Genomic DNA, 7651 nt, shown 5'->3' with positions numbered 1-7651 from the left:
CCCTCACTTGACCCCGCTCAAGTCGAGAACAATCGACCGCTCGCACTACTTCCACTCTTATCTAAGTGTATAGACGGGGCGTTTTTTCAAGCAGCCCTCAGAATTCCTCAAGAAACGACCCCCTTGATTGAAATCAGTCTGGCTTTGAGAGCGGCCGCTCCACTGGAACGGCTCTGTTGTCTCTGACAGACGCCCTAAGGGCAGATAGAGCTGCAGGTCAGTCCTTGATTGTTATCTTGCTGGCAGCCGTTGATACAGTGAACCACCACATACTGCTGCCTGTACTCTCTGATGTGGTCATCTCGGGCCAGGTGCTTTTATTGGTATGAATCCTAATTCACTGGACAACCTTTCAATGGTTCATGGCAAGGACAAACGTTCTTATCAATCCCCTGCTCACTGGAGTGCCCCAAAGATCGGCACTGGGGCCCCTTCTCTTTGCAATATACAGCCCCCTCCCCGGGTCCAATTATCCGCTCACAGAGCTTCTTATGTCACTGCTATGAAGACAACACCCAACTGTACCTGTCGTTCCCACCAGACGACCCCACTATCTCTGCACTGATGTCTGTCTGCCTGTCTCTGTGACATGTCCACATGGATGAAGGAACGCCACCTTCAACTAAACCTCTGTTAAGACTGAACTCTTAGTCATCTCGGCCAATCAGTCTCTCCATAATATCAATATCCAAATCGCCTCTTCAACTGTAAGTACTTAAAGCCAGTGCCCCGAATACCCAGACTTATAGTAGTATAGCAACAATTTCCTTAGAGATGAATAACCTATAAGACCCCTTTCATGTTGTTGAAACTTCATCAAAAAAATGTAGTTCAGTGACCTCACTTAATTCCCTGTGTGTCTTGACTCCAGTCTGAACAGAGGTCACATTAGTGCAGTTTAAAACACCTGCTTGAGTGTGCAGGGCTTTGTCATCTAGCCAGAGGTGAAAGATGAAAACCCTCATCAACGCTAATGTGAAAAGTGGTAATTAAAGTTAGGCTGACGCATGACCTCGATGGGTGAGTTCTTGAATTTGCATACATGTCCTGGTGAATTCTGCTGCTGGCACAGCTCCATCCACAAGTTTTCATGTGACAACCTACAGTGAAGGTTTATTACAGTGAATCCAAAGCTCTAAAACATTTACTACAGCTGAGTCCCTGCAACAGCAGGAGCCACGTACTTCTGTCACTAGCTCCTCATTCACTTATTCTTCCAGGATTTAAGTATAGTCCTGTTAAGCACAAGTTTCCTATATTTATTTTTCCTTAAGTATGTAGGCCTATTGTAATTCCAGTCTCTCACGGGGAGTTCACTGAGCCAGCTGCTTTTATTCTAATTTTGTTGACAGTAGAACATTTTAAAGGAGGTGCACATTAGCCATGCTGTAGGCTAAAGAAGGTATGTGATTAGACAATGGCTTCAACAAAGAATAGCAAGCTTTACTTGCTGCTGGTGACCAGGCAACACTTGGGATTGGTTTTGTTAACAGTCAAGAATTTGCATGTACAGGAATCCCTGATGCCTGAAGAGCATTACTGTGGTTTGCCCAGCAAACATTTTGACATGTCATGTCAAGTAAGGCACAGGCGTAATCAATGATAAAAAACACTGTGCCTGCTGGCTAACTGGCAGAGCGCTGCTACAATGATTTATGTCAGTACAGTGCTTCTTTAAGAGATTGTTAATCTTAAACATTAAGGGGAATATTTTCTGTAATATTAAATCAACTTAAATGGGACGATGATTTACTGTCCAGCAAAGGAAGAGTGAAGCAGATACACACTGTTATCTGAACGATCAGGGATGTAAGACAGAGAGAGAGAGAGGATGGATGTTTGTTTAGCTGTAAACAGCTCAGATTGGAAGGGAAGGAAGACTGATATCCTTACTCAAAATAATGAATGCAGAAACAGGATGTTTGGTGCACACCATACAAGGTGAAGAGATAAAGGCGTTGCATACAGCACGGTCAGTGGGGTTAAGTTTATTTCTGTTTTTTCCCCGTTTGAGTAGAGTCACCAACCAAACCTGAACTTAACCAAATAGAAGGTAAGTCAAGTAAACCAAGCCTAATTTAAAACATTAGGTGAGGAGCTTCCTTTTGTGGTCAATGACCTCCAAACATCCTGTGGAATTTCAGACAGCTTTAACCCATACCCCTAAAATAACAATGAGTATCTCCAGGGCTGCCTGACGTCAGGGACAATCCAGTAATAATAATAATCACAACACGCACAGATGAACAAAAAACATTCACTTAATTCCACAAATCAGGTTCAGGTGACACAAGTATGACCATGGATCCTGAAAATACAACATAAACCTGCAGGAAAAACAATGTGGAACTTATGATCCTCCCTCACATCTGTCTGATAATCATTCCCTCAGGCTGAACTGAAGTGGACTACTCTTCCCTCATACTGAGCTTTCCTAAACTGGGCACAGACCTTTAATGGAGGCTGACCCTAAATCCCATTTTAATGATTGGAGCACTAACCCTCAACAGCATGGTTTGAATAAAGGTATAATGACCTGGTGTGAAAACAATGTGCATGAGTGCTGGATTTAGGCTACTTAAAGTTCAAGTTTTAAACTGAAAATACTGGGGCTGGAAGCACATCTACTTCCTCAATGAGACTCAGCCACATGTTTGAGCCTCATTCAGTTTGTTGTGACCAAAATGAGTGAGACATATTAAAGCAGTAAGCGTTTGTTGAAAATGTACATTGCTTTATTAGCTCATAACTGGCAGCGGCCGACACAGTGTTAGCGCCTGTGCTAATACAAACTCAGGTTTCAGTGAGAGGTAAAAGAGCAGAGAGCATCAAGCTAGTTAGAGGAGGAACCATCAGAGAGACTCAGCCACATGTTTGAGCCTCAGCCAGAGCAGTTAGCATAGTTAGCATCTTTTCAGAAGGGTTAGCGCAGTTAGCATCTTTGCAGAACAGTTAACTAGTTAGCATCTTTTTAGAACAGTTCATGTAGTTAGCATCCTTTCAGAACAGTTAGCATAGTTAGCATCTTTTTAGAACTGTTAACATAGGTGGAACCTTTTCAGAGATGTTAGAGTAGTTAGCATCTTTTCAAAATGGTTAGCACAGTAAGTATCTTTTCAGAACGGTTAGCATAGTTAGCATCTTTTCAGAAGAGAACAGATAGCTAGTTAGCATTTTTTCTGAACGGTTAGCACAGTTAGCATCTTTTCAGAGCAATATGCACAGTTTCTTCTTTTCAGAATGGTTAACATAGACATGTTCTCAGAACAGTTAGCATAGTTAGAATCTTCTCTAAGCGGTAAGTGTCGTTAGCATCTTCTTTGAACGGTTAGCGTAGTTAGCGTCTTTTCAGAATGGTTTGTGTAGTTAGCATATTTTCTTTGTTTATATTGTTTGTGAGCTTGTAACTGGCAGTGGCTGACACAGCGTTAGCAGTTGTGCTAATGCTAACTCTCTCTCTCTCTCTCTCTGTACTGAAAAGGTTTCAGGTTTATTTAGCCCCGCCCCCCGTCCCCACAAGTTGACAGGATTGGTTCCTTAGGTTTGTGACATGAAACCCTGTTTGTCTGAATCTGTGTTTATGAGACTGTCACTGGGTCACTGCAGTTCAAGGTGGAAACACTCAGTCATGGTGTTGATGATTATTGATGTCTGTATAATATAAAAACATCATGTGGACGTTAACAAGGTTAAACACTGGATTTTCATCAGAGGGTCATTAGAAGGGTTTTGAATGGGAATGTAATTACATTTTATTCAGTAAAGAGGAAATATCTTGAAATCAGGTTCTTCCTGTTCTAGAGCTTAAGCCACAGCACAGCGTTGTCATCACAAAAACCTGTTACACTCTTAATTGCCCCGAATACTTCTCCACCAATATGTATCTAAACAGGGGACATCACCTACAGGCTATAGCCCAAGCTTCAGTATTTCTCAGACATGTGAGCACTTGTTTGTTATGATGAAGTCATTGTTCAGGTCTGTATTTCAGCCAAACTCCTCTCACAATGGATCAGTCAAAACCGCAATAACGGATTTGATTTGTTTGCTTGTTTGTGGTTAGTACAGGAAGGTTTGACACAGAACCCATGATAAAAAAATAAAAAATGTCAATGTCTCTGTCTTAGACATACACTGTGACGCATGTGACATCACATACCAGGCAGGTAATTACAGTTCAATCAGGAAAGACACACATCAACAAGAATGCATGAAGTTAAAGTGACTTCAAGATGAACAGAGCCATATGAATAGCAGCCATTCTGAGAAGTGGAAATTACATTTTACTTCACATTATTAAAATGAAACAAAGGAATTATTATTAGATGAGCACAACTTTAATTATCTATGAGTGAAATATTAGAGGAGGGTAACACATCAGAGAATATAGGACGGTGATTTGGTTTCATGCAAAGATGAAGTAAGTTTTGCGCATAAACTGAAGGTAAGTAATGAAAAGCACCAGAGGGATGAATGGGAACTATTAGATGAAGGCCAGTAATTATAAAACGTGTGGGCATGTGTGGGAAATAATGAGTGGTTCTGAGAGAAAGAATAAATTGATTGTGGTCGACAGTAAACACCAGTGAGATGCATTATACTCACTGGATATAAGTTTGTCACGTCACATCTTCATAGGTCGTTGGGCAGCGAGGACGGATCAGCTGACTGGAAAATATGAGGAAAAACAAGATCAGCAGTGTCGATTCTAAGAGAGTACCCAGAATGTGATTGTGTGTTTTAAGCAAAGCAGTGAAATGGGAATGAAACCAGGCTTTGGACACGTGTTTCAAGGAAGGCCAAAGAATTAGAGGATCTGATGAAAGTTCAGATCTGCTCCACCCTCATCAGAATCAGTCACTGTGGAAGTGGGCGAGGCAGAAAAGCTGGATCAAAGCTACGTTATGACTGGCTGCAACGGGAGCAGAACAACAGGCAACATCAGGAAGGTACAGGGGCGGGAGCTTCTCCCCTGGTGAGCCCGCTCTCCGGACAAAGCATTTGTCGAAGGTCTGCGTCTTTGGAGACATTTATTCCTCCGTACTTGAGAATTTTATGCAAAAGTTTTAAAACAAAATGATCACATCAAAACATATCTACCTCTCCTCAAGCAAAGTCCTCAAAGTTGTCTCCTCACCTGAACCTGGAGTGTACATACAGCATACAAGCCCAGTGGCTGTACAGACATTTTTTACTGTGTAATAGTTTTACGGAAGAGAAAAGTTGAGACATTCTCAGTTAGAGAAATAAAACCAAGGGATGGTTTGCCTTAGGCCCCAAAATGACTAAATTCAACCTTGGTACTAGTGGTAACAGTCGTCATAGTAACAGGCTAGTTTCAGCTAGTCAGTAGCTGCGGCAGGTTGAGAAATGCAGGGCCAAGATTTATCAGTTTAGTAGTTTTTGTTTCATTAAACCCAGAATAACGATGCGACTTGTCAATCGTCATATTAATGTCTCATCAATACTTGTGTAGCTGTTAAATGGTAACCGAACTAGCTTTCTTAATATTCACTAGGACTCAAGGATGACCCGATCAGATTATGGTGGTGAAAGGTCAAAGGTCAGTGTGACCTCACAAAGCACTTTGACAAAATTGAACAAATGTTTAATATTTTCTCTGACTCTGGATAAACAGGGATGTAACCTGGAACTAGTCTGTGCGGCGGAGGGATACGACCACGAGGAGGTGATTCTAGTTTATCCACTGATACACAGGCGAGAGGTTTCACTTGTTTCATCGCATGATGTACAGGGACTGACAGTGATGGGAAAGAGGGCGGGGACAGACCCATATGGACCAAATTTAGGGATATGTGAAACAACATGGTAGACCATGACCAGTCATATTAAAAAACAGCCCCACCCATCTCCGTCTGGGCTCGTAATCAAGGCACATACCATATCGATTTTCAACCTGTGGTGCAAGGTGTATATCAGAGGAATGTAGTAAAAAGGGGCCAATGACAACTGGGGAATCACCAGGATATTTCTCAATCTTATCTGCTTTAAATGGAAACAAGCTTGTTTACCGACACGGCAGAGACGTTTTTAAAATTATTTTATTAGAACCAGAATATAAAAAATTAACTGCTGAAATTATATTAAAAAGGCAAATGAAAATCACAACATACATAAGAAATAACTTTTATTGAACGTATATATTGGTCAAATATATACACGGGTTGTTCAAGATCTTAAATTACTAGACATTTACTTGAGTTTACTCAGGATAAAATACTGAAAAGTATCAGTTCAACATAAACTCAGCAAAATCAGGAAAAGAATAGTCGCCTCCCAACCTCACAGCACTCAGCTTCACTACAAAAGAAAAGCCAACGAGTAAATAAAAAACTAAACAACCGAAGATCAACCCACCAATCGACCAAACAATCAACCTGCCCACCAACCACCAACCAACAAACCAACCAACAAACCACCAACCAACCAACCAACCAACCAACAAACCAACCAACCAACAAACAAACCAACAAACCAACAAACCAACAAACCCACCAACCAACAAACCAACCAACCAACAAACCAACCAACAAACCAACCAACCAACAAACCAACCAACAAACCGACCAACAAACAAACCAACCAACCAACAAACAAACGAAACAAATGAGACCAAAAAAGCAAAATAAACCATAAAGTCAAACTAATATGTAAGACTGAAGCAAAACAACAGCAGGTGAACTTATAAAAGCGAAACAGAACCAGTGGGCTCACCATGCTGTATAAAATTACCAACCACCAGCTCTGGTATGGGGCATGAATGGCTCACTATGGATGGGGTGGCCGCCAACCAACGCTACAAGCCACAACTGACAGGAACCAGCGAGAGACTGAACAGAAGCCAGCAGGTGCCCTTTATAAGCTGGCCCTGATGAGGGGGAGGAGTCTTCCCAAGGCTGCGTTCACAAGCCTGACACTACCTGAAGCACTTTTTTTGTCTGTTTTGATTACTTATCGGCCCGATTGTGAGACTCCCGGTGCTCCAGATATCCAGTCCGTCCTTGGTCAGGTAGTTTAAATATTCCTCAGCTAAGATGATCGCTGCCGGTGCTCAGGACCCGGTGATGTCACTGGACAATGGTGGAGCGTCTTCCTGCTTAAACTCACGCCATAAACTTCATTTGTCACCAACTGTACAGTTTGAAGTTTCGGTCTCAGTATCACACATGTGGATGCACCATGTTGTGATACAGCACACGTGTGTGTGTATGTGTGTGTGTGTGTGTGTGTGTGTGTGTGTGAAATATCGCAGGGAAACATAAAAACATGCTGTGTTGCTTTTACAGGAGTTATTTTGAGCTGCAGCTCCTCTGTTTCCCCGGCACTGCACAGCTGCAGTCATTACAGAAATCATTTCTCATTTTTATAGAATGTCTTGCTTTAATGAGAAAATGTTTTTCATGAAAAAACTTTCTTGTTTTGAAATGTTGATCCAAGAACCAAAAACCATCTCAGTGTAGTTTAACATCTCCTCTCTCAGGCTTCTCTCTGCAGCTCTAGTAACAACAGGTCGGTGAGCCAATCAGAAGAGAGGAGGCTCTGAGCCTCTCTCCTGATTGGCTGACTGTTTTCTGAGTGATCCAATAAAAATATAGCAGATTTCAGGTAAAAACACTCAGAGAAACCAAAT

This window comes from Seriola lalandi, unplaced genomic scaffold (genome assembly GCF_002814215.2).
Source record: "Seriola lalandi dorsalis isolate HSWRI2012SDOR001 ecotype SW California unplaced genomic scaffold, Sedor1 jcf7180002054930, whole genome shotgun sequence".
In the NCBI taxonomy this organism is placed as follows: domain Eukaryota; kingdom Metazoa; phylum Chordata; class Actinopteri; order Carangiformes; family Carangidae; genus Seriola; species Seriola lalandi.
Note: the sequence above shows the minus strand (reverse complement) of the source record.